This window comes from Symphalangus syndactylus, chromosome 11 (assembly GCF_028878055.3).
Source record: "Symphalangus syndactylus isolate Jambi chromosome 11, NHGRI_mSymSyn1-v2.1_pri, whole genome shotgun sequence".
NCBI classification, from domain to species: Eukaryota; Metazoa; Chordata; class Mammalia; order Primates; family Hylobatidae; genus Symphalangus; species Symphalangus syndactylus.
In genome coordinates, this window is record NC_072433.2 from 52395130 (window position 1) to 52423076 (window position 27947).

The window sequence follows — 27947 nt, forward strand, 5'->3', positions numbered from 1 at the left end:
CCTTACTTTTGATGGAGGGGTTTTGAACCACTCTTTCTGTAGAAACTGCAAGTGGACATTTGGAGCGCTATGAGGCCTATAATGGAAAAGGAATATCTTCAAATAAAAACTACACAGAAGCATTCTGTGAAACTTCTTTCTCAACTGTTCATTGAAATAACAGTGTTGAAAATTACTTTTGATGGAGGAGTTTTTAAACACTCTTTCTGTAGAAACTGCATGTGGATATTTGAGGCGCTATGAGGCCTATCACTGAAAAAGGGATGTCATAAAATAAAAACTTCACGGAAGCATTCTCTGAAACCACTTTCTTATCTTTGCATTCAACAAACAGAGGTGAACTTTACTTTTGATGGAGGAGTTTTCAAACACTCTTTCTGTGCAAACTACATGTGGACATATGGAGCCCCATGAGGCCTATTGTGGAGAAAGGAATATCTTCCAATAAAGACTAGAGTAAAACATTCTGTGAAACTTCTTTCTGATCTGGGCTTTCAACCAACAGAGTTGAACCTTACTTTGGATGGAGGAGTATTCAAACACTCTTTCTGTAGAAACTGCAAGTGGACATTTGGAGCGCTACGAGGCATATCGCGGAAAAAGGAATATCTTCCAATAAAAACTACACAGAAGCATTCTGTGAAATATTTTCTGATCTGTGCATTCAACTAACAGACTTGAACATAACTTTTGATTGAGGAGTTTTCAAACACTCTTTCTGTAGAAACTGGAAGTGGACATTTTGAGCGCTTTGAGGCCTATCGCGGAAAAAGGAATATCTTCAAATAAAAACTACACAGAAGCATTCTGTGAAACTTCTTTCTTATCTGTGCATTCAACTAACAGAGTTGAACCTTACTTTTGATGGAGGAGTTTTGAAATAATGTTTCTGTAGAAACTGCAAGTGGACATTTTGAGCGCTATGAGGCCTATCGCGGAAAAAGCTATATCTTCAAATAAAAACTACACGGAAGCATTCTGTGAACCTTCTTTCTGATCTGTGCATTCAACTAACAGAGGTGAACATTACTTCTGATGGAGGAGTTTTGAAACACTCTTTCTGTAGAAACTGCAAGGGGATATTTGGAGCGCTATGAGGCCTATTGCGGAAAAGGAATATCTTCAAATAAAAAGTACACAGAAGCATTCTGTGACACTTCTTTCTTATCTGTGCATTCAACTAACAGTTGATTCTTACTTTTGATGGAGGAGTTTTGAAACACTATTTCTGTAGAAACTTCAAGTGGACATTTTGAGCGCTATGAGGCCTATGGCGGAAAAAGGTATATCTTCAAATAAAAACTACACAGAAGCATTCTGTGAAACTTCTTTCGGATCTGTGCATTCGACTAACAGAGCTGAACATTACTTTTGATGGAGGAGTATTTAAACACTGTTTCTGTAGAAACTACAAGGGGATATTTGGAGCTCTATGAGGCCTATTGCGGAAAAAGCTATATCTTCAAATAAAAACTACAGAGAAGCATTCTGTGAAACTTCTTTCTTATCTGTACATTCAGCTAACAGAGTTGAACATTACTTTAGATGGAGGATTTTTGAAACACTCTTTCTGTAGAAACTGCATGTGGATCATTGAGGCGCTATGAGGCCTATCGTGGAAAAAGAAATATCTTCAAATAAAAACTACAAAAGAAGCATTCTCTCAATCTTCTTTCCGATCTGTGCATTCAACTAACAGAGTTGAACCTTACTTTTGATGGAGGAGTTTTGAACCACTCTTTCTGTAGAAACCGCAAGTGGACATTTGGAGCGCTATGAGGCCTATAATGGAAAAGAAATATCTTCAAATAAAAACTACAGAGAAGCATTCTGTGAAACTTCTTTCTGATCTGTTCATTCAACTAAGAGTGTTGAAACTTACTATTGATTGAGGAGTTTTTAAACACTCTTTCTGTAGAAACTGCATGTGGATATTTGAGGCGCTATGAGGCCTATCGCTGAAAAAGGGATGTCTTCAAATAAAAACTTCACAGAAGCATTCTGTGAAACCACTTTCTGATCTGTGCATTCAACGAACAGAGTTGAACCTTCCTTTTGATGGAGGAGTTTTGAAACACTCTTTCTGTAGAAACTGCAATTGGACATTTGGAGCGCAATGAGGCCTATAGTGGTAAAAGGTATATCTTCAAATAAAAACTACACAGAAGCATTCTTTGAAACTTCTCTCTGATCTGTACATTCATCTAGCAGTGTTGAATCTTACTTTTGATTGAGGAGTTTTTAAACATTCTTTCTGTAGAAGTGTAAGTGGATATTTGGAGTGCTATGAGGCCTATTGCGGAAAAAGGATTATCTTCAAATAAAAAGTGCACAAAAGAATTCTGTGAAACTTCTTTCTGATCTGTGCATTCAACTAACAGAGATGAACCTTACTTTTAATGGAAGACTTTTGAAACACTCTTTCTGTAGAAACTGCAGGTCGATATTTGGAGCGCTATGAAGCCTATCGCGGAAAAAGGAATAACTTCAAGTAAAAACTACACAGAAGCATTCTGTGAAACTTCTTTCTCATCTGTGCTTTCACCTAACAGAGTAGAACCTTACTTTTGATTGAGGAGCTTTAAAACACTCTTTCTGTGTAAACTGCACGTGGACATTAGGAGAGCTCTGAGGCCAATCGTGGAAAAACGAATATCTTCAAGAAAAAACTACACAGAAGCAGACTGTGAGACTTCATTCTGATCTGTACATTCATCTAACAGGGTTGAACCTTACTTTTCATGGAGATGTTTTGAAACACTCTTTCGGTAGATAGTGCAAGTTGTCATTTGGAGCGCTATGAGGCCTATAGTGGAAAAAGGAATATCTTCAAATAAAAACTACACAGTAGCATTCTGTGGAACTTCTTTCTGACCTGTGCATTCAACTAACCGAGTTGAACTTTACTTTGGGTGGAGGAGTTTTGAAACACTCTGTAGGAACTGCAAGTGGATATTTGTAGCGCTACGAGACCTATAGCGGAAAAAGGAATATCTTCAAATAAAAAGTACACAGAAGCATTCTGTGGAAATCCTTATTGATCTGTTCATTCAACTAAAGGAGTTGAACCTTACTTTTGGTGGAAGACTATTGAAACACTCTTCCTGTAGAAACTGCAAGTGGACATTTGGAGTGCTATGAGGCCTATCGTGGAAAAAGGAATATCTTCATATAAAAACTACACAGTTGCATTCTGTGAAACTACTTTATGATCTGTGCGTTCAACTGACAGAGTTGAAACTTGCTTTTGACTGAGGGGTTTTGAAACAGTCCTTCTGTGTAAACTGCAAGTGGACATTTGGATCTCTATGAGGCCTATGGTGGGAAAAGGAATACATTCAAACAAAAACTACACAGAAGCATTCTGTGAAACTACTTTCTGATCTGTTCATTCAACTAGCAGTGTTGATCCTAACTTTTGATGGAGGAGTTTTTGAAACACTCTTCTTACCGTACAAACTGCAAGAGAATATTTGGAGCTCTATGAGGCCTATCGCGGAAAAAGGAATATCTTCAAATAAAAACTACACAGAAGCATTCTGTGAAACTTCTTTTCGATCTGTGCATTCAACTAACAGAGTTGAACCTTACTTTTGATGGAGGAGTTTTGAACCACTCTTTCTGTAGAAATTGCAAGTGGACATTTGGAGCGCTATGAGGCCTATAATGGAAAAGGAATATCTTCAAATAAAAACTACACAGAAGCATTCTGTGAAACTTCTTTCTCAACTGTTCATTGAAATAACAGTGTTGAAAATTACTTTTGATGGAGGAGTTTTTAAACACTCTTTCTGTAGAAACTGCATGTGGATATTTGAGGCGCTATGAGGCCTATCGCTGAAAAAGGGATGTCATCAAATAAAAACTTCACGGAAGCATTCTTTGAAACCACTTTCTTATCTGTGCATTCAACAAACAGAGGTGAACTTTACTTTTGATGGAGGAGTTTTCAAACACTCTTTCTGTGGAAACTACATGTGGACATATGGAGCCCCATGAGGCCTATCGTGGAGAAAGTAATATCTTCCAATAAAGACTAGAGTAAAACATTCTGTGAAACTTCTTTCTGATCTGGGCTTTCAACCAACAGAGTTGAACCTTACTTTGGATGGAGGAGTATTCAAACACTCTTTCTGTAGAAACTGCAAGTGGACATTTGGAGCGCTACGAGGCCTATCGCGGAAAAAGGAATATCTTCCAATAAAAACTACACAGAAGCATTCTGTGAAATATTTTCTGATGTGTGCATTCAACTAACAGACTTGAACATAACTTTTGATTGAGGAATTTTCAAACACTCTTTCTGTAGAAACTGGAAGTGGACATTTTGAGCGCTTTGAGGCCTATCGCGGAAAAAGGAATATCTTCAAATAAAAACTACACAGAAGCATTCTGTGAAACTTCTTTCTTATCTGTGCATTCAACTAACAGAGTTGAACCTTACTTTTGATGGAGGAGTTTTGAAATAATGTTTCTGTAGAAACTGCAAGTGGACATTTTGAGCGCTATGAGGCCTATCGCGGAAAAAGCTATATCTTCAAATAAAAACTACACGGAAGCATTCTGTGAAACTTCTTTCTGATCTGTGCATTCAACTAACAGAGTTGATTCTTACTTTTGATGGAAGAGTTTTGAAACACTATTTCTGTAGAAACTTCAAGTGGACATTTTGAGCGCTATGAGGCCTATGGCGGAAAAAGGTATATCTTCAAATAAAAACTACACAGAAGCATTCTGTGAAACTTCTTTCGGATCTGTGCATTCGACTAACAGAGCTGAACATTACTTTTGATGGAGGAGTTTTTAAACACTGTTTCTGTAGAAACTGCAAGGGGATATTTGGAGCTCTATGAGGCCTATTGCGGAAAAAGCTATATCTTCAAATAAAAACTACAGAGAAGCATTCTGTGAAACTTCTTTCTTATCTGTGTATTCAACTAACAGAGTTGAACATTACTTTAGATGGAGGATTTTTGAAACACTCTTTCTGTAGAAACTGCATGTGGATCATTGAGGCGCTATGAGGCCTATTGTGGAAAAAGAAATATCTTCTAATAAAAACTACAAAAAAAGCATTCTCTCAATCTTCTTTCCGATCTGTGCATTCAACTAACAGAGTTGAACCTTACTTTTGATGGAGGAGTTTTGAACCACTCTTTCTGTAGAAACCGCAAGTGGACATTTGGAGCGCTATGAGGCCTATAATGGAAAAGAAATATCTTCAAATAAAAACTACAGAGAAGCATTCTGTGAAACTTCTTTCTGATCTGTTCATTCAACTAAGAGTGTTGAAACTTACTATTGATTGAGGAGTTTTTAAACACTCTTTCTGTAGAAACTGCATGTGGATATTTGAGGCGCTATGAGGCCTATCGCTGAAAAAGGGATGTCTTCAAATAAAAACTTCACAGAAGCATTCTGTGAAACCACTTTCTGATCTGTGCATTCAACGAACAGAGTTGAACCTTACTTTTGATGGAGGAGTTTTGAAACACTCTTTCTGTAGAAACTGCAATTGGACATTTGGAGCGCAATGAGGCCTATAGTGGTAAAAGGTATATCTTCAAATAAAAACTACACAGAAGCATTCTTTGAAACTCCTCTCTGATCTGTACATTCATCTAGCAGTGTTGAATCTTACTTTTGATTGAGGAGTTTTTAAACATTCTTTCTGTAGAAACTGTAAGTGGATATTTGGAGTGCTATGAGGCCTATTGCGGAAAAAGGATTATCTTCAAATAAAAAGTGCACAAAAGAATTCTGTGAAACTTCTTTCTGATCTGTGCATTCAACTAACAGAGATGAACCTTACTTTTAATGGAAGACTTTTGAAACACTCTTTCTGTAGAAACTGCAGGTCGATATTTGGAGCGCTATGAAGCCTATCGCGGAAAAAGGAATAACTTCAAGTAAAAACTACACAGAAGCATTCTGTGAAACTTCTTTCTCATCTGTGCATTCACCTAACAGAGTAGAACCTTACTTTTGATTGAGGAGCTTTAAAACACTCTTTCTGTGTAAACTGCACGTGGACATTAGGAGAGCTCTGAGGCCAATCGTGGAAAAACGAATATCTTCAAGAAAAAACTACACAGAAGCAGACTGTGAGACTTCATTCTGATCTGTACATTCATCTAACAGGGTTGAACCTTACTTTTCATGGAGATGTTTTGAAACACTCTTTCGGTAGATAGTGCAAGTTGTCATTTGGAGCGCTATGAGGCCTATAGTGGAAAAAGGAATATCTTCAAATAAAAACTACACAGTAGCATTCTGTGGAACTTCTTTCTGACCTGTGCATTCAACTAACCGAGTTGAACTTTACTTTGGGTGGAGGAGTTTTGAAACACTCTGTAGGAACTGCAAGTGGATATTTGTAGCGCTACGAGACCTATAGCGGAAAAAGGAATATCTTCAAATAAAAACTACACAGAAGCATTCTGTGGAAATCCTTATTGATCTGTTCATTCAACTAAAGGAGTTGAACCTTACTTTTGGTGGAAGACTATTGAAACACTCTTCCTGTAGAAACTGCAAGTGGACATTTGGAGTGCTATGAGGCCTATCGTGGAAAAAGGAATATCTTCATATAAAAACTACACAGTTGCATTCTGTGAAACTACTTTATGATCTGTGCGTTCAACTGACAGAGTTGAAACTTGCTTTTGACTGAGGGGTTTTGAAACAGTCCTTCTGTGTAAACTGCAAGTGGACATTTGGATCTCTATGAGGCCTATGGTGGGAAAAGGAATACATTCAAACAAAAACTACACAGAAGCATTCTGTGAAACTACTTTCTGATCTGTTCATTCAACTAGCAGTGTTGATCCTAACTTTTGATGGAGGAGTTTTTGAAACACTCTTCTTACCGTACAAACTGCAAGAGAATATTTGGAGCTCTATGAGGCCTATCGCGGAAAAAGGAATATCTTCAAATAAAAACTACACAGAAGCATTCTGTGAAACTTCTTTTCGATCTGTGCATTCAACTAACAGAGTTGAACCTTACTTTTGATGGAGGAGTTTTGAACCACTCTTTCTGTAGAAACTGCAAGTGGACATTTGGAGCGCTATGAGGCCTATAATGGAAAAGGAATATCTTCAAATAAAAACTACACAGAAGCATTCTGTGAAACTTCTTTCTCAACTGTTCATTGAAATAACAGTGTTGAAAATTACTTTTGATGGAGGAGTTTTTAAACACTCTTTCTGTAGAAACTGCATGTGGATATTTGAGGCGCTATGAGGCCTATCGCTGAAAAAGGGATGTCATCAAATAAAAACTTCACGGAAGCATTCTTTGAAACCACTTTCTTATCTGTGCATTCAACAAACAGAGGTGAACTTTACTTTTGATGGAGGAGTTTTCAAACACTCTTTCTGTGGAAACTACATGTGGACATATGGAGCCCCATGAGGCCTATCGTGGAGAAAGGAATATCTTCCAATAAAGACTAGAGTAAAACATTCTGTGAAACTTCTTTCTGATCTGGGCTTTCAACCAACAGAGTTGAACCTTACTTTGGATGGAGGAGTATTCAAACACTCTTTCTGTAGAAACTGCAAGTGGACATTTGGAGCGCTACGAGGCCTATCGCGGAAAAAGTAATATCTTCCAATAAAAACTACACAGAAGCATTCTGTGAAATATTTTCTGATGTGTGCATTCAACTAACAGACTTGAACATAACTTTTGATTGAGGAGTTTTCAAACACTCTTTCTGTAGAAACTGGAAGTGGACATTTTGAGCGCTTTGAGGCCTATCGCGGAAAAAGGAATATCTTCAAATAAAAACTACACAGAAGCATTCTGTGAAACTTCTTTCTTATCTGTGCATTCAACTAACAGAGTTGAACCTTACTTTTGATGGAGGAGTTTTGAAATAATGTTTCTGTAGAAACTGCAAGTGGACATTTTGAGCGCTATGAGGCCTATCGCGGAAAAAGCTATATCTTCAAATAAAAACTACACGGAAGCATTCTGTGAAACTTCTTTCTGATCTGTGCATTCAACTAACAGAGTTGATTCTTACTTTTGATGGAAGAGTTTTGAAACACTATTTCTGTAGAAACTTCAAGTGGACATTTTGAGCGCTATGAGGCCTATGGCGGAAAAAGGTATATCTTCAAATAAAAACTACACAGAAGCATTCTGTGAAACTTCTTTCGGATCTGTGCATTCGACTAACAGAGCTGAACATTACTTTTGATGGAGGAGTTTTTAAACACTGTTTCTGTAGAAACTGCAAGGGGATATTTGGAGCTCTATGAGGCCTATTGCGGAAAAAGCTATATCTTCAAATAAAAACTACAGAGAAGCATTCTGTGAAACTTCTTTCTTATCTGTGTATTCAACTAACAGAGTTGAACATTACTTTAGATGGAGGATTTTTGAAACACTCTTTCTGTAGAAACTGCATGTGGATCATTGAGGCGCTATGAGGCCTATTGTGGAAAAAGAAATATCTTCTAATAAAAACTACAAAAAAAGCATTCTCTCAATCTTCTTTCCGATCTGTGCATTCAACTAACAGAGTTGAACCTTACTTTTGATGGAGGAGTTTTGAACCACTCTTTCTGTAGAAACCGCAAGTGGACATTTGGAGCGCTATGAGGCCTATAATGGAAAAGAAATATCTTCAAATAAAAACTACAGAGAAGCATTCTTTGAAACTACTTTCTGATCTGTTCATTCAACTAAGAGTGTTGAAACTTACTATTGATTGAGGAGTTTTTAAACACTCTTTCTGTAGAAACTGCATGTGGATATTTGAGGCGCTATGAGGCCTATCGCTGAAAAAGGGATGTCTTCAAATAAAAACTTCACAGAAGCATTCTGTGAAACCACTTTCTGATCTGTGCATTCAACGAACAGAGTTGAACCTTACTTTTGATGGAGGAGTTTTGAAACACTCTTTCTGTAGAAACTGCAATTGGACATTTGGAGCGCAATGAGGCCTATAGTGGTAAAAGGTATATCTTCAAATAAAAACTACACAGAAGCATTCTTTGAAACTCCTCTCTGATCTGTACATTCATCTAGCAGTGTTGAATCTTACTTTTGATTGAGGAGTTTTTAAACATTCTTTCTGTAGAAACTGTAAGTGGATATTTGGAGTGCTATGAGGCCTATTGCGGAAAAAGGATTATCTTCAAATAAAAAGTGCACAAAAGAATTCTGTGAAACTTCTTTCTGATCTGTGCATTCAACTAACAGAGATGTACCTTACTTTTAATGGAAGACTTTTGAAACACTCTTTCTGTAGAAACTGCAGGTCGATATTTGGAGCGCTATGAAGCCTATCGCGGAAAAAGGAATAACTTCAAGTAAAAACTACACAGAAGCATTCTGTGAAACTTCTTTCTCATCTGTGCATTCACCTAACAGAGTAGAACCTTACTTTTGATTGAGGAGCTTTAAAACACTCTTTCTGTGTAAACTGCACGTGGACATTAGGAGAGCTCTGAGGCCAATCGTGGAAAAACGAATATCTTCAAGAAAAAACTACACAGAAGCAGACTGTGAGACTTCATTCTGATCTGTACATTCATCTAACAGGGTTGAACCTTACTTTTCATGGAGATGTTTTGAAACACTCTTTCGGTAGATAGTGCAAGTTGTCATTTGGAGCGCTATGAGGCCTATAGTGGAAAAAGGAATATCTTCAAATAAAAACTACACAGTAGCATTCTGTGGAACTTCTTTCTGACCTGTGCATTCAACTAACCGAGTTGAACTTTACTTTGGGTGGAGGAGTTTTGAAACACTCTGTAGGAACTGCAAGTGGATATTTGTAGCGCTACGAGACCTATAGCGGAAAAAGGAATATCTTCCAATAAAAACTACACAGAAGCATTCTGTGGAAATCCTTATTGATCTGTTCATTCAACTAAAGGAGTTGAACCTTACTTTTGGTGGAAGACTATTGAAACACTCTTCCTGTAGAAACTGCAAGTGGACATTTGGAGTGCTATGAGGCCTATCGTGGAAAAAGGAATATCTTCATATAAAAACTACACAGTTGCATTCTGTGAAACTACTTTATGATCTGTGCGTTCAACTGACAGAGTTGAAACTTGCTTTTGACTGAGGGGTTTTGAAACAGTCCTTCTGTGTAAACTGCAAGTGGACATTTGGATCTCTATGAGGCCTATGGTGGGAAAAGGAATACATTCAAACAAAAACTACACAGAAGCATTCTGTGAAACTACTTTCTGATCTGTTCATTCAACTAGCAGTGTTGATCCTAACTTTTGATGGAGGAGTTTTTGAAACACTCTTCTTACCGTACAAACTGCAAGAGAATATTTGGAGCTCTATGAGGCCTATCGCGGAAAAAGGAATATCTTCAAATAAAAACTACACAGAAGCATTCTGTGAAACTTCTTTCCGATCTGTGCATTCAACTAACAGAGTTGAACCTTACTTTTGATGGAGGAGTTTTGAACCACTCTTTCTGTAGAAACTGCAAGTGGACATTTGGAGCGCTATGAGGCCTATAATGGAAAAGGAATATCTTCAAATAAAAACTACACAGAAGCATTCTGTGAAACTTCTTTCTCAACTGTTCATTGAAATAACAGTGTTGAAAATTACTTTTGATGGAGGAGTTTTTAAACACTCTTTCTGTAGAAACTGCATGTGGATATTTGAGGCGCTATGGGGCCTATCGCTGAAAAAGGGATGTCATCAAATAAAAACTTCACGGAAGCATTCTTTGAAACCACTTTCTTATCTGTGCATTCAACAAACAGAGGTGAACTTTACTTTTGATGGAGGAGTTTTCAAACACTCTTTCTGTGGAAACTACATGTGGACATATGGAGCCCCATGAGGCCTATCGTGGAGAAAGGAATATCTTCCAATAAAGACTAGAGTAAAACATTCTGTGAAACTTCTTTCTGATCTGGGCTTTCAACCAACAGAGTTGAACCTTACTTTGGATGGAGGAGTATTCAAACACTCTTTCTGTAGAAACTGCAAGTGGACATTTGGAGCGCTACGAGGCCTATCGCGGAAAAAGGAATATCTTCCAATAAAAACTACACAGAAGCATTCTGTGAAATTTTTTCTGATCTGTGCATTCAACTAACAGACTTGAACATAACTTTTGATTGAGGAGTTTTCAAACACTCTTTCTGTAGAAACTGGAAGTGGACATTTTGAGCGCTTTGAGGCCTATCGCGGAAAAAGGAATATCTTCAAATAAAAACTACACAGAAGCATTCTGTGAAACTTCTTTCTTATCTGTGCATTCAACTAACAGAGTTGAACCTTACTTTTGATGGAGGAGTTTTGAAATAATGTTTCTGTAGAAACTGCAAGTGGACATTTTGAGCGCTATGAGGCCTATCGCGGAAAAAGCTATATCTTCAAATAAAAACTACACGGAAGCATTCTGTGAAACTTCTTTCTGATCTGTGCATTCAACTAACAGAGGTGAACATTACTTCTGATGGAGGAGTTTTTAAACACTCTTTCTGTAGAAACTGCAAGGGGATATTTGGAGCGCTATGAGGCCTATTGCGGAAAAAGGAATATCTTCAAATAAAAAGTACACAGAAGCATTCTGTGACACTTCTTTCTTATCTGTGCTTTCAACTAACAGAGTTGATTCTTACTTTTGATGGAGGAGTTTTGAAACACTATTTCTGTAGAAACTTCAAGTGGACATTTTGAGCGCTATGAGGCCTATGGCGGAAAAAGGTATATCTTCAAATAAAAACTACACAGAAGCATTCTGTGAAACTTCTTTCGGATCTGTGCATTCGACTAACAGAGCTGAACATTACTTTTGATGGAGGAGTTTTTAAACACTGTTTCTGTAGAAACTGCAAGGGGATATTTGGAGCTCTATGAGGCCTATTGCGGAAAAAGCTATATCTTCAAATAAAAACTACAGAGAAGCATTCTGTGAAACTTCTTTCTTATCTGTGCATTCAACTAACAGAGTTGAACATTACTTTAGATGGAGGATTTTTGAAACACTCTTTCTGTAGAAACTGCATGTGGATCATTGAGGCGCTATGAGGCCTATCGTGGAAAAAGAAATATCTTCCAATAAAAACTACAAAAAAGCATTCTCTGAATCTTCTTTCCGATCTGTGCATTCAACTAACAGAGTTGAACCTTACTTTTGATGGAGGAGTTTTGAACCACTCTTTCTGTAGAAACCGCAAGTGGACATTTGGAGCGCTATGAGGCCTGTAATGGAAAAGAAATATCTTCAAATAAAAACTACAGAGAAGCATTCTGTGAAACTTCTTTCTGATCTGTTCATTCAACTAAGAGTGTTGAAACTTACTATTGATTGAGGAGTTTTTAAACACTCTTTCTGTAGAAACTGCATGTGGATATTTGAGGCGCTATGAGGCCTATCGCTGAAAAAGGGATGTCTTCAAATAAAAACTTCACAGAAGCATTCTGTGAAACCACTTTCTGATCTGTGCATTCAACGAACAGAGTTGAACCTTACTTTTCATGGAGGAGTTTTGAAACACTCTTTCTGTAGAAACTGCAATTGGACATTTGGAGCGCAATGAGGCCTATAGTGGTAAAAGGTATATCTTCAAATAAAAACTACACAGAAGCATTCTTTGAAACTTCTCTCTGATCTCTACATTCATCTAGCAGTGTTGAATCTTACTTTTGATTGAGGAGTATTTAAACATTCTTTCTGTAGAAACTGTAAGTGGATATTTGGAGTGCTATGAGGCCTATTGCGGAAAAAGGATTATCTTCAAATAAAAAGTGCACAAAAGAATTCTGTGAAACTTCTTTCTGATCTGTGCATTCAACTAACAGAGATGAACCTTACTTTTAATGGAAGACTTTTGAAACACTCTTTCTGTAGAAACTGCAGGTCGATATTTGGAGCGCTATGAAGCCTATCGCGGAAAAAGGAATAACTTCAAGTAAAAACTACACAGAAGCATTCTGTGAAACTTCTTTCTCATCTGTGCATTCACCTAACAGAGTAGAACCTTACTTTTGATTGAGGAGCTTTAAAACACTCTTTCTGTGTAAACTGCACGTGGACATTAGGAGAGCTCTGAGGCCAATCGTGGAAAAACGAATATCTTCAAGAAAAAACTACACAGAAGCAGACTGTGAGACTTCATTCTGATCTGTACATTCATCTAACAGGGTTGAACCTTACTTTTCATGGAGATGTTTTGAAACACTCTTTCGGTAGATAGTGCAAGTTGTCATTTGGAGCGCTATGAGGCCTATAGTGGAAAAAGGAATATCTTCAAATAAAAACTACACAGTAGCATTCTGTGGAACTTCTTTCTGACCTGTGCATTCAACTAACCGAGTTGAACTTTACTTTGGGTGGAGGAGTTTTGAAACACTCTGTAGGAACTGCAAGTGGATATTTGTAGCGCTACGAGACCTATAGCGGAAAAAGGAATATCTTCCAATAAAAACTACACAGAAGCATTCTGTGGAAATCCTTATTGATCTGTTCATTCAACTAAAGGAGTTGAACCTTACTTTTGGTGGAAGACTATTGAAACACTCTTCCTGTAGAAACTGCAAGTGGACATTTGGAGTGCTATGAGGCCTATCGTGGAAAAAGGAATATCTTCATATAAAAACTACACAGTTGCATTCTGTGAAACTACTTTATGATCTGTGCGTTCAACTGACAGAGTTGAAACTTGCTTTTGACTGAGGGGTTTTGAAACAGTCCTTCTGTGTAAACTGCAAGTGGACATTTGGATCTCTATGAGGCCTATGGTGGGAAAAGGAATACATTCAAACAAAAACTACACAGAAGCATTCTGTGAAACTACTTTCTGATCTGTTCATTCAACTAGCAGTGTTGATCCTAACTTTTGATGGAGGAGTTTTTGAAACACTCTTCTTACCGTACAAACTGCAAGAGAATATTTGGAGCTCTATGAGGCCTATCGCGGAAAAAGGAATATCTTCAAATAAAAACTACACAGAAGCATTCTGTGAAACTTCTTTCCGATCTGTGCATTCAACTAACAGAGTTGAACCTTACTTTTGATGGAGGAGTTTTGAACCACTCTTTCTGTAGAAATTGCAAGTGGACATTTGGAGCGCTATGAGGCCTATAATGGAAAAGAAATATCTTCAAATAAAAACTACACAGAAGCATTCTGTGAAACTTCTTTCTCAACTGTTCATTGAAATAACAGTGTTGAAAATTACTTTTGATGGAGGAGTTTTTAAACACTCTTTCTGTAGAAACTGCATGTGGATATTTGAGGCGCTATGAGGCCTATCGCTGAAAAAGGGATGTCATCAAATAAAAACTTCACGGAAGCATTCTTTGAAACCACTTTCTTATCTGTGCATTCAACAAACAGAGGTGAACTTTACTTTTGATGGAGGAGTTTTCAAACACTCTTTCTGTGGAAACTACATGTGGACATATGGAGCCCCATGAGGTCTATCGTGGAGAAAGTAATATCTTCCAATAAAGACTAGAGTAAAACATTCTGTGAAACTTCTTTCTGATCTGGGCTTTCAACCAACAGAGTTGAACCTTACTTTGGATGGAGGAGTATTCAAACACTCTTTCTGTAGAAACTGCAAGTGGACATTTGGAGCGCTACGAGGCCTATCGCGGAAAAAGGAATATCTTCCAATAAAAACTACACAGAAGCATTCTGTGAAATTTTTTCTGATCTGTGCATTCAACTAACAGACTTGAACATAACTTTTGATTGAGGAGTTTTCAAACACTCTTTCTGTAGAAACTGGAAGTGGACATTTTGAGCGCTTTGAGGCCTATCGCGGAAAAAGGAATATCTTCAAATAAAAACTACACAGAAGCATTCTGTGAAACTTCTTTCTTATCTGTGCATTCAACTAACAGAGTTGAACCTTACTTTTGATGGAGGAGTTTTGAAATAATGTTTCTGTAGAAACTGCAAGTGGACATTTTGAGCGCTATGAGGCCTATCGCGGAAAAAGCTATATCTTCAAATAAAAACTACACAGAAGCATTCTGTGAAACTTCTTTCTGATCTGTGCATTCAACTAACAGAGTTGATTCTTACTTTTGATGGAAGAGTTTTGAAACACTATTTCTGTAGAAACTTCAAGTGGACATTTTGAGCGCTATGAGGCCTATGGCGGAAAAAGGTATATCTTCAAATAAAAACTACACAGAAGCATTCTGTGAAACTTCTTTCGGATCTGTGCATTCGACTAACAGAGCTGAACATTACTTTTGATGAAGGAGTTTTTAAACACTGTTTCTGTAGAAACTGCAAGGGGATATTTGGAGCTCTATGAGGCCTATTGCGGAAAAAGCTATATCTTCAAATAAAAACTACAGAGAAGCATTCTGTGAAACTTCTTTCTTATCTGTGTATTCAACTAACAGAGTTGAACATTACTTTAGATGGAGGATTTTTGAAACACTCTTTCTGTAGAAACTGCATGTGGATCATTGAGGCGCTATGAGGCCTATTGTGGAAAAAGAAATATCTTCTAATAAAAACTACAAAAAAAGCATTCTCTCAATCTTCTTTCCGATCTGTGCATTCAACTAACAGAGTTGAACCTTACTTTTGATGGAGGAGTTTTGAACCACTCTTTCTGTAGAAACCGCAAGTGGACATTTGGAGCGCTATGAGGCCTATAATGGAAAAGAAATATCTTCAAATAAAAACTACAGAGAAGCATTCTTTGAAACTACTTTCTGATCTGTTCATTCAACTAAGAGTGTTGAAACTTACTATTGATTGAGGAGTTTTTAAACACTCTTTCTGTAGAAACTGCATGTGGATATTTGAGGCGCTATGAGGCCTATCGCTGAAAAAGGGATGTCTTCAAATAAAAACTTCACAGAAGCATTCTGTGAAACCACTTTCTGATCTGTGCATTCAACGAACAGAGTTGAACCTTACTTTTGATGGAGGAGTTTTGAAACACTCTTTCTGTAGAAACTGCAATTGGACATTTGGAGCGCAATGAGGCCTATAGTGGTAAAAGGTATATCTTCAAATAAAAACTACACAGAAGCATTCTTTGAAACTCCTCTCTGATCTGTACATTCATCTAGCAGTGTTGAATCTTACTTTTGATTGAGGAGTTTTTAAACATTCTTTCTGTAGAAACTGTAAGTGGATATTTGGAGTGCTATGAGGCCTATTGCGGAAAAAGGATTATCTTCAAATAAAAAGTGCACAAAAGAATTCTGTGAAACTTCTTTCTGATCTGTGCATTCAACTAACAGAGATGAACCTTACTTTTAATGGAAGACTTTTGAAACACTCTTTCTGTAGAAACTGCAGGTCGATATTTGGAGCGCTATGAAGCCTATCGCGGAAAAAGGAATAACTTCAAGTAAAAACTACACAGAAGCATTCTGTGAAACTTCTTTCTCATCTGTGCATTCACCTAACAGAGTAGAACCTTACTTTTGATTGAGGAGCTTTAAAACACTCTTTCTGTGTAAACTGCACGTGGACATTAGGAGAGCTCTGAGGCCAATCGTGGAAAAACGAATATCTTCAAGAAAAAACTACACAGAAGCAGACTGTGAGACTTCATTCTGATCTGTACATTCATCTAACAGGGTTGAACCTTACTTTTCATGGAGATGTTTTGAAACACTCTTTCGGTAGATAGTGCAAGTTGTCATTTGGAGCGCTATGAGGCCTATAGTGGAAAAAGGAATATCTTCAAATAAAAACTACACAGTAGCATTCTGTGGAACTTCTTTCTGACCTGTGCATTCAACTAACCGAGTTGAACTTTACTTTGGGTGGAGGAGTTTTGAAACACTCTGTAGGAACTGCAAGTGGATATTTGTAGCGCTACGAGACCTATAGCGGAAAAAGGAATATCTTCCAATAAAAACTACACAGAAGCATTCTGTGGAAATCCTTATTGATCTGTTCATTCAACTAAAGGAGTTGAACCTTACTTTTGGTGGAAGACTATTGAAACACTCTTCCTGTAGAAACTGCAAGTGGACATTTGGAGTGCTATGAGGCCTATCGTGGAAAAAGGAATATCTTCATATAAAAACTACACAGTTGCATTCTGTGAAACTACTTTATGATCTGTGCGTTCAACTGACAGAGTTGAAACTTGCTTTTGACTGAGGGGTTTTGAAACAGTCCTTCTGTGTAAACTGCAAGTGGACATTTGGATCTCTATGAGGCCTATGGTGGGAAAAGGAATACATTCAAACAAAAACTACACAGAAGCATTCTGTGAAACTACTTTCTGATCTGTTCATTCAACTAGCAGTGTTGATCCTAACTTTTGATGGAGGAGTTTTTGAAACACTCTTCTTACCGTACAAACTGCAAGAGAATATTTGGAGCTCTATGAGGCCTATCGCGGAAAAAGGAATATCTTCAAATAAAAACTACACAGAAGCATTCTGTGAAACTTCTTTCCGATCTGTGCATTCAACTAACAGAGTTGAACCTTACTTTTGATGGAGGAGTTTTGAACCACTCTTTCTGTAGAAACTGCAAGTGGACATTTGGAGCGCTATGAGGCCTATAATGGAAAAGGAATATCTTCAAATAAAAACTACACAGAAGCATTCTGTGAAACTTCTTTCTCAACTGTTCATTGAAATAACAGTGTTGAAAATTACTTTTGATGGAGGAGTTTTTAAACACTCTTTCTGTAGAAACTGCATGTGGATATTTGAGGCGCTATGGGGCCTATCGCTGAAAAAGGGATGTCATCAAATAAAAACTTCACGGAAGCATTCTTTGAAACCACTTTCTTATCTGTGCATTCAACAAACAGAGGTGAACTTTACTTTTGATGGAGGAGTTTTCAAACACTCTTTCTGTGGAAACTACATGTGGACATATGGAGCCCCATGAGGCCTATCGTGGAGAAAGGAATATCTTCCAATAAAGACTAGAGTAAAACATTCTGTGAAACTTCTTTCTGATCTGGGCTTTCAACCAACAGAGTTGAACCTTACTTTGGATGGAGGAGTATTCAAACACTCTTTCTGTAGAAACTGCAAGTGGACATTTGGAGCGCTACGAGGCCTATCGCGGAAAAAGGAATATCTTCCAATAAAAACTACACAGAAGCATTCTGTGAAATTTTTTCTGATCTGTGCATTCAACTAACAGACTTGAACATAACTTTTGATTGAGGAGTTTTCAAACACTCTTTCTGTAGAAACTGGAAGTGGACATTTTGAGCGCTTTGAGGCCTATCGCGGAAAAAGGAATATCTTCAAATAAAAACTACACAGAAGCATTCTGTGAAACTTCTTTCTTATCTGTGCATTCAACTAACAGAGTTGAACCTTACTTTTGATGGAGGAGTTTTGAAATAATGTTTCTGTAGAAACTGCAAGTGGACATTTTGAGCGCTATGAGGCCTATCGCGGAAAAAGCTATATCTTCAAATAAAAACTACACGGAAGCATTCTGTGAAACTTCTTTCTGATCTGTGCATTCAACTAACAGAGGTGAACATTACTTCTGATGGAGGAGTTTTTAAACACTCTTTCTGTAGAAACTGCAAGGGGATATTTGGAGCGCTATGAGGCCTATCGCGGAAAAAGGAATATCTTCAAATAAAAAGTACACAGAAGCATTCTGTGACACTTCTTTCTTATCTGTGCTTTCAACTAACAGAGTTGATTCTTACTTTTGATGGAGGAGTTTTGAAACACTATTTCTGTAGAAACTTCAAGTGGACATTTTGAGCGCTATGAGGCCTATGGCGGAAAAAGGTATATCTTCAAATAAAAACTACACAGAAGCATTCTGTGAAACTTCTTTCGGATCTGTGCATTCGACTAACAGAGCTGAACATTACTTTTGATGGAGGAGTTTTTAAACACTGTTTCTGTAGAAACTGCAAGGGGATATTTGGAGCTCTATGAGGCCTATTGTGGAAAAAGCTATATCTTCAAATAAAAACTACAGAGAAGCATTCTGTGAAACTACTTTCTTATCTGTGCATTCAACTAACAGAGTTGAACATTACTTTAGATGGAGGATTTTTGAAACTCTCTTTCTGTAGAAACTGCATGTGGATCATTGAGGCGCTATGAGGCCTATCGTGGAAAAAGAAATATCTTCCAATAAAAACTACAAAAAAGCATTCTCTGAATCTTCTTTCCGATCTGTGCATTCAACTAACAGAGTTGAACCTTACTTTTGATGGAGGAGTTTTGAACCACTCTTTCTGTAGAAACCGCAAGTGGACATTTGGAGCGCTATGAGGCCTGTAATGGAAAAGAAATATCTTCAAATAAAAACTACAGAGAAGCATTCTGTGAAACTTCTTTCTGATCTGTTCATTCAACTAAGAGTGTTGAAACTTACTATTGATTGAGGAGTTTTTAAACACTCTTTCTGTAGAAACTGCATGTGGATATTTGAGGCGCTATGAGGCCTATCGCTGAAAAAGGGATGTCTTCAAATAAAAACTTCACAGAAGCATTCTGTGAAACCACTTTCTGATCTGTGCATTCAACGAACAGAGTTGAACCTTACTTTTCATGGAGGAGTTTTGAAACACTCTTTCTGTAGAAACTGCAATTGGACATTTGGAGCGCAATGAGGCCTATAGTGGTAAAAGGTATATCTTCAAATAAAAACTACACAGAAGCATTCTTTGAAACTTCTCTCTGATCTGTACATTCATCTAGCAGTGTTGAATCTTACTTTTGATTGAGGAGTATTTAAACATTCTTTCTGTAGAAACTGTAAGTGGATATTTGGAGTGCTATGAGGCCTATTGCGGAAAAAGTATTATCTTCAAATAAAAAGTGCACAAAAGAATTCTGTGAAACTTCTTTCTGATCTGTGCATTCAACTAACAGAGATGAACCTTACTTTTAATGGAAGACTTTTGAAACACTCTTTCTGTAGAAACTGCAGGTCGATATTTGGAGCGCTATGAAGCCTATCGCGGAAAAAGGAATAACTTCAAGTAAAAACTACACAGAAGCATTCTGTGAAACTTCTTTCTCATCTGTGCATTCACCTAACAGAGTAGAACCTTACTTTTGATTGAGGAGCTTTAAAACACTCTTTCTGTGTAAACTGCACGTGGACATTAGGAGAACTCTGAGGCCAATCGTGGAAAAACGTATATCTTCAAGTAAAAACTACACAGAAGCATACTGTGAGACTTCATTCTGATCTGTACATTCATCTAACAGGGTTGAACCTTACTTTTCATGGAGATGTTTTGAAACACTCTTTCGGTAGATAGTGCAAGTTGTCATTTGGAGCGCTATGAGGCCTATAGTGGAAAAAGGAATATCTTCAAATAAAAACTACACAGTAGCATTCTGTGGAACTTCTTTCTGACCTGTGCATTCAACTAACCGAGTTGAACTTTACTTTGGGTGGAGGAGTTTTGAAACACTCTGTAGGAACTGCAAGTGGATATTTGTAGCGCTACGAGACCTATAGCGGAAAAAGGAATATCTTCCAATAAAAACTACACAGAAGCATTCTGTGGAAATCCTTATTGATCTGTTCATTCAACTAAAGGAGTTGAACCTTACTTTTGGTGGAAGACTATTGAAACACTCTTCCTGTAGAAACTGCAAGTGGACATTTGGAGTGCTATGAGGCCTATCGTGGAAAAAGGAATATCTTCATATAAAAACTACACAGTTGCATTCTGTGAAACTACTTTATGATCTGTGCGTTCAACTGACAGAGTTGAAACTTGCTTTTGACTGAGGGGTTTTGAAACAGTCCTTCTGTGTAAACTGCAAGTGGACATTTGGATCTCTATGAGGCCTATGGTGGGAAAAGGAATACATTCAAACAAAAACTACACAGAAGCATTCTGTGAAACTACTTTCTGATCTGTTCATTCAACTAGCAGTGTTGATCCTAACTTTTGATGGAGGAGTTTTTGAAACACTCTTCTTACCGTACAAACTGCAAGAGAATATTTGGAGCTCTATGAGGCCTATCGCGGAAAAAGGAATATCTTCAAATAAAAACTACACAGAAGCATTCTGTGAAACTTCTTTCCGATCTGTGCATTCAACTAACAGAGTTGAACCTTACTTTTGATGGAGGAGTTTTGAACCACTCTTTCTGTAGAAACTGCAAGTGGACATTTGGAGCGCTATGAGGCCTATAATGGAAAAGGAATATCTTCAAATAAAAACTACACAGAAGCATTCTGTGAAACTTCTTTCTCAACTGTTCATTGAAATAACAGTGTTGAAAATTACTTTTGATGGAGGAGTTTTTAAACACTCTTTCTGTAGAAACTGCATGTGGATATTTGAGGCGCTATGGGGCCTATCGCTGAAAAAGGGATGTCATCAAATAAAAACTTCACGGAAGCATTCTTTGAAACCACTTTCTTATCTGTGCATTCAACAAACAGAGGTGAACTTTACTTTTGATGGAGGAGTTTTCAAACACTCTTTCTGTGGAAACTACATGTGGACATATGGAGCCCCATGAGGCCTATCGTGGAGAAAGGAATATCTTCCAATAAAGACTAGAGTAAAACATTCTGTGAAACTTCTTTCTGATCTGGGCTTTCAACCAACAGAGTTGAACCTTACTTTGGATGGAGGAGTATTCAAACACTCTTTCTGTAGAAACTGCAAGTGGACATTTGGAGCGCTACGAGGCCTATCGCGGAAAAAGGAATATCTTCCAATAAAAACTACACAGAAGCATTCTGTGAAATTTTTTCTGATCTGTGCATTCAACTAACAGACTTGAACATAACTTTTGATTGAGGAGTTTTCAAACACTCTTTCTGTAGAAACTGGAAGTGGACATTTTGAGCGCTTTGAGGCCTATCGCGGAAAAAGGAATATCTTCAAATAAAAACTACACAGAAGCATTCTGTGAAACTTCTTTCTTATCTGTGCATTCAACTAACAGAGTTGAACCTTACTTTTGATGGAGGAGTTTTGAAATAATGTTTCTGTAGAAACTGCAAGTGGACATTTTGAGCGCTATGAGGCCTATCGCGGAAAAAGCTATATCTTCAAATAAAAACTACACGGAAGCATTCTGTGAAACTTCTTTCTGATCTGTGCATTCAACTAACAGAGGTGAACATTACTTCTGATGGAGGAGTTTTTAAACACTCTTTCTGTAGAAACTGCAAGGGGATATTTGGAGCGCTATGAGGCCTATTGCGGAAAAAGGAATATCTTCAAATAAAAAGTACACAGAAGCATTCTGTGACACTTCTTTCTTATCTGTGCTTTCAACTAACAGAGTTGATTCTTACTTTTGATGGAGGAGTTTTGAAACACTATTTCTGTAGAAACTTCAAGTGGACATTTTGAGCGCTATGAGGCCTATGGCGGAAAAAGGTATATCTTCAAATAAAAACTACACAGAAGCATTCTGTGAAACTTCTTTCGGATCTGTGCATTCGACTAACAGAGCTGAACATTACTTTTGATGGAGGAGTTTTTAAACACTGTTTCTGTAGAAACTGCAAGGGGATATTTGGAGCTCTATGAGGCCTATTGCGGAAAAAGCTATATCTTCAAATAAAAACTACAGAGAAGCATTCTGTGAAACTTCTTTCTTATCTGTGCATTCAACTAACAGAGTTGAACATTACTTTAGATGGAGGATTTTTGAAACACTCTTTCTGTAGAAACTGCATGTGGATCATTGAGGCGCTATGAGGCCTATCGTGGAAAAAGAAATATCTTCCAATAAAAACTACAAAAAAGCATTCTCTGAATCTTCTTTCCGATCTGTGCATTCAACTAACAGAGTTGAACCTTACTTTTGATGGAGGAGTTTTGAACCACTCTTTCTGTAGAAACCGCAAGTGGACATTTGGAGCGCTATGAGGCCTGTAATGGAAAAGAAATATCTTCAAATAAAAACTACAGAGAAGCATTCTGTGAAACTTCTTTCTGATCTGTTCATTCAACTAAGAGTGTTGAAACTTACTATTGATTGAGGAGTTTTTAAACACTCTTTCTGTAGAAACTGCATGTGGATATTTGAGGCGCTATGAGGCCTATCGCTGAAAAAGGGATGTCTTCAAATAAAAACTTCACAGAAGCATTCTGTGAAACCACTTTCTGATCTGTGCATTCAACGAACAGAGTTGAACCTTACTTTTCATGGAGGAGTTTTGAAACACTCTTTCTGTAGAAACTGCAATTGGACATTTGGAGCGCAATGAGGCCTATAGTGGTAAAAGGTATATCTTCAAATAAAAACTACACAGAAGCATTCTTTGAAACTTCTCTCTGATCTGTACATTCATCTAGCAGTGTTGAATCTTACTTTTGATTGAGGAGTATTTAAACATTCTTTCTGTAGAAACTGTAAGTGGATATTTGGAGTGCTATGAGGCCTATTGCGGAAAAAGGATTATCTTCAAATAAAAAGTGCACAAAAGAATTCTGTGAAACTTCTTTCTGATCTGTGCATTCAACTAACAGAGATGAACCTTACTTTTAATGGAAGACTTTTGAAACACTCTTTCTGTAGAAACTGCAGGTCGATATTTGGAGCGCTATGAAGCCTATCGCGGAAAAAGGAATAACTTCAAGTAAAAACTACACAGAAGCATTCTGTGAAACTTCTTTCTCATCTGTGCATTCACCTAACAGAGTAGAACCTTACTTTTGATTGAGGAGCTTTAAAACACTCTTTCTGTGTAAACTGCACGTGGACATTAGGAGAACTCTGAGGCCAATCGTGGAAAAACGTATATCTTCAAGTAAAAACTACACAGAAGCATACTGTGAGACTTCATTCTGATCTGTACATTCATCTAACAGGGTTGAACCTTACTTTTCATGGAGATGTTTTGAAACACTCTTTCGGTAGATAGTGCAAGTTGTCATTTGGAGCGCTATGAGGCCTATAGTGGAAAAAGGAATATCTTCAAATAAAAACTACACAGTAGCATTCTGTGGAACTTCTTTCTGACCTGTGCATTCAACTAACCGAGTTGAACTTTACTTTGGGTGGAGGAGTTTTGAAACACTCTGTAGGAACTGCAAGTGGATATTTGTAGCGCTACGAGACCTATAGCGGAAAAAGGAATATCTTCCAATAAAAACTACACAGAAGCATTCTGTGGAAATCCTTATTGATCTGTTCATTCAACTAAAGGAGTTGAACCTTACTTTTGGTGGAAGACTATTGAAACACTCTTCCTGTAGAAACTGCAAGTGGACATTTGGAGTGCTATGAGGCCTATCGTGGAAAAAGGAATATCTTCATATAAAAACTACACAGTTGCATTCTGTGAAACTACTTTATGATCTGTGCGTTCAACTGACAGAGTTGAAACTTGCTTTTGACTGAGGGGTTTTGAAACAGTCCTTCTGTGTAAACTGCAAGTGGACATTTGGATCTCTATGAGGCCTATGGTGGGAAAAGGAATACATTCAAACAAAAACTACACAGAAGCATTCTGTGAAACTACTTTCTGATCTGTTCATTCAACTAGCAGTGTTGATCCTAACTTTTGATGGAGGAGTTTTTGAAACACTCTTCTTACCGTACAAACTGCAAGAGAATATTTGGAGCTCTATGAGGCCTATCGCGGAAAAAGGAATATCTTCAAATAAAAACTACACAGAAGCATTCTGTGAAACTTCTTTCCGATCTGTGCATTCAACTAACAGAGTTGAACCTTACTTTTGATGGAGGAGTTTTGAACCACTCTTTCTGTAGAAACTGCAAGTGGACATTTGGAGCGCTATGAGGCCTATAATGGAAAAGGAATATCTTCAAATAAAAACTACACAGAAGCATTCTGTGAAACTTCTTTCTCAACTGTTCATTGAAATAACAGTGTTGAAAATTACTTTTGATGGAGGAGTTTTTAAACACTCTTTCTGTAGAAACTGCATGTGGATATTTGAGGCGCTATGGGGCCTATCGCTGAAAAAGGGATGTCATCAAATAAAAACTTCACGGAAGCATTCTTTGAAACCACTTTCTTATCTGTGCATTCAACAAACAGAGGTGAACTTTACTTTTGATGGAGGAGTTTTCAAACACTCTTTCTGTGGAAACTACATGTGGACATATGGAGCCCCATGAGGCCTATCGTGGAGAAAGTAATATCTTCCAATAAAGACTAGAGTAAAACATTCTGTGAAACTTCTTTCTGATCTGGGCTTTCAACCAACAGAGTTGAACCTTACTTTGGATGGAGGAGTATTCAAACACTCTTTCTGTAGAAACTGCAAGTGGACATTTGGAGAGCTACGAGGCCTATCGCGGAAAAAGGAATATCTTCCAATAAAAACTACACAGAAGCATTCTGTGAAATATTTTCTGATGTGTGCATTCAACTAACAGACTTGAACATAACTTTTGATTGAGGAATTTTCAAACACTCTTTCTGTAGAAACTGGAAGTGGACATTTTGAGCGCTTTGAGGCCTATCGCGGAAAAAGGAATATCTTCAAATAAAAACTACACAGAAGCATTCTGTGAAACTTCTTTCTTATCTGTGCATTCAACTAACAGAGTTGAACCTTACTTTTGATGGAGGAGTTTTGAAATAATGTTTCTGTAGAAACTGCAAGTGGACATTTTGAGCGCTATGAGGCCTATCGCGGAAAAAGCTATATCTTCAAATAAAAACTACACGGAAGCATTCTGTGAAACTTCTTTCTGATCTGTGCATTCAACTAACAGAGTTGATTCTTACTTTTGATGGAAGAGTTTTGAAACACTATTTCTGTAGAAACTTCAAGTGGACATTTTGAGCGCTATGAGGCCTATGGCGGAAAAAGGTATATCTTCAAATAAAAACTACACAGAAGCATTCTGTGAAACTTCTTTCGGATCTGTGCATTCGACTAACAGAGCTGAACATTACTTTTGATGGAGGAGTTTTTAAACACTGTTTCTGTAGAAACTGCAAGGGGATATTTGGAGCTCTATGAGGCCTATTGCGGAAAAAGCTATATCTTCAAATAAAAACTACAGAGAAGCATTCTGTGAAACTTCTTTCTTATCTGTGTATTCAACTAACAGAGTTGAACATTACTTTAGATGGAGGATTTTTGAAACACTCTTTCTGTAGAAACTGCATGTGGATCATTGAGGCGCTATGAGGCCTATTGTGGAAAAAGAAATATCTTCAAATAAAAACTACAAAAAAAGCATTCTCTCAATCTTCTTTCCGATCTGTGCATTCAACTAACAGAGTTGAACCTTACTTTTGATGGAGGAGTTTTGAACCACTCTTTCTGTAGAAACCGCAAGTGGACATTTGGAGCGCTATGAGGCCTATAATGGAAAAGAAATATCCTCAAATAAAAACTACAGAGAAGCATTCTGTGAAACTTCTTTCTGATCTGTTCATTCAACTAAGAGTGTTGAAACTTACTATTGATTGAGGAGTTTTTAAACACTCTTTCTGTAGAAACTGCATGTGGATATTTGAGGCGCTATGAGGCCTATCGCTGAAAAAGGGATGTCTTCAAATAAAAACTTCACAGAAGCATTCTGTGAAACCACTTTCTGATCTGTGCATTCAACGAACAGAGTTGAACCTTACTTTTGATGGAGGAGTTTTGAAACACTCTTTCTGTAGAAACTGCAATTGGACATTTGGAGCGCAATGAGGCCTATAGTGGTAAAAGGTATATCTTCAAATAAAAACTACACAGAAGCATTCTTTGAAACTCCTCTCTGATCTGTACATTCATCTAGCAGTGTTGAATCTTACTTTTGATTGAGGAGTTTTTAAACATTCTTTCTGTAGAAACTGTAAGTGGATATTTGGAGTGCTATGAGGCCTATTGCGGAAAAAGGATTATCTTCAAATAAAAAGTGCACAAAAGAATTCTGTGAAACTTCTTTCTGATCTGTGCATTCAACTAACAGAGATGAACCTTACTTTTAATGGAAGACTTTTGAAACACTCTTTCTGTAGAAACTGCAGGTCGATATTTGGAGCGCTATGAAGCCTATCGCGGAAAAAGGAATAACTTCAAGTAAAAACTACACAGAAGCATTCTGTGAAACTTCTTTCTCATCTGTGCATTCACCTAACAGAGTAGAACCTTACTTTTGATTGAGGAGCTTTAAAACACTCTTTCTGTGTAAACTGCACGTGGACATTAGGAGAGCTCTGAGGCCAATCGTGGAAAAACGAATATCTTCAAGAAAAAACTACACAGAAGCAGACTGTGAGACTTCATTCTGATCTGTACATTCATCTAACAGGGTTGAACCTTACTTTTCATGGAGATGTTTTGAAACACTCTTTCGGTAGATAGTGCAAGTTGTCATTTGGAGCGCTATGAGGCCTATAGTGGAAAAAGGAATATCTTCAAATAAAAACTACACAGTAGCATTCTGTGGAACTTCTTTCTGACCTGTGCATTCAACTAACCGAGTTGAACTTTACTTTGGGTGGAGGAGTTTTGAAACACTCTGTAGGAACTGCAAGTGGATATTTGTAGCGCTACGAGACCTATAGCGGAAAAAGGAATATCTTCCAATAAAAACTACACAGAAGCATTCTGTGGAAATCCTTATTGATCTGTTCATTCAACTAAAGGAGTTGAACCTTACTTTTGGTGGAAGACTATTGAAACACTCTTCCTGTAGAAACTGCAAGTGGACATTTGGAGTGCTATGAGGCCTATCGTGGAAAAAGGAATATCTTCATATAAAAACTACACAGTTGCATTCTGTGAAACTACTTTATGATCTGTGCGTTCAACTGACAGAGTTGAAACTTGCTTTTGACTGAGGGGTTTTGAAACAGTCCTTCTGTGTAAACTGCAAGTGGACATTTGGATCTCTATGAGGCCTATGGTGGGAAAAGGAATACATTCAAACAAAAACTACACAGAAGCATTCTGTGAAACTACTTTCTGATCTGTTCATTCAACTAGCAGTGTTGATCCTAACTTTTGATGGAGGAGTTTTTGAAACACTCTTCTTACCGTACAAACTGCAAGAGAATATTTGGAGCTCTATGAGGCCTATCGCGGAAAAAGGAATAT